The following is a 555-nucleotide window of genomic DNA, read 5'->3' on the forward strand; positions in this document are numbered from 1 at the left end:
GCGGCGGGGAGGGCACCGGAGAGGGCACCAGGGGTTTCGGCGGCAGGGAGGGCATGGGGAGTTTCTCCGGCGACGTGGAGGGCAGCGGGAAATCTGCCAGCGTCCCCCACCTTGCTGCTGCACCCACCAAGCGGCACCTCTGGGTGGGTTCTCTGGGTGCGGGAAGAGACGAGGGAACCTCGCAGAGGGGAGGGGCGCGGGTTTCCGCATTCGATGTTTTTGGGGTAATTTCCTGGTCGCTATGAAGTAGCAGAGCCCTGAGATATCCTGGCGCTGCCTGGAGTGCATCGCCCAGGCTGCCTTCTTCAACAAGCACCCCTTTGACTTGGAGTGATTTCCAAAATTCCAGTTTCTGAGAATTCACTGTAAATGCCAAAGTGCATTTGAAAATTTGCAACTAAGGAGAGGGGTCTGGGGGGGTTCTGTCTGGGGGTTCTATCAGGAGAACAGCATTTGGAGATGGAACAAGAACAAGTTTGCAAACCCTCTTGTCATCTCAATAAGGGCTGCCCCGTGGAGAGCTGCCAGTAGCTGGTGGCAGGCTCTAGAATGTGC

This window comes from Agelaius phoeniceus, chromosome 24 (assembly GCF_051311805.1).
Source record: "Agelaius phoeniceus isolate bAgePho1 chromosome 24, bAgePho1.hap1, whole genome shotgun sequence".
NCBI lineage: Eukaryota > Metazoa > Chordata > Aves > Passeriformes > Icteridae > Agelaius > Agelaius phoeniceus.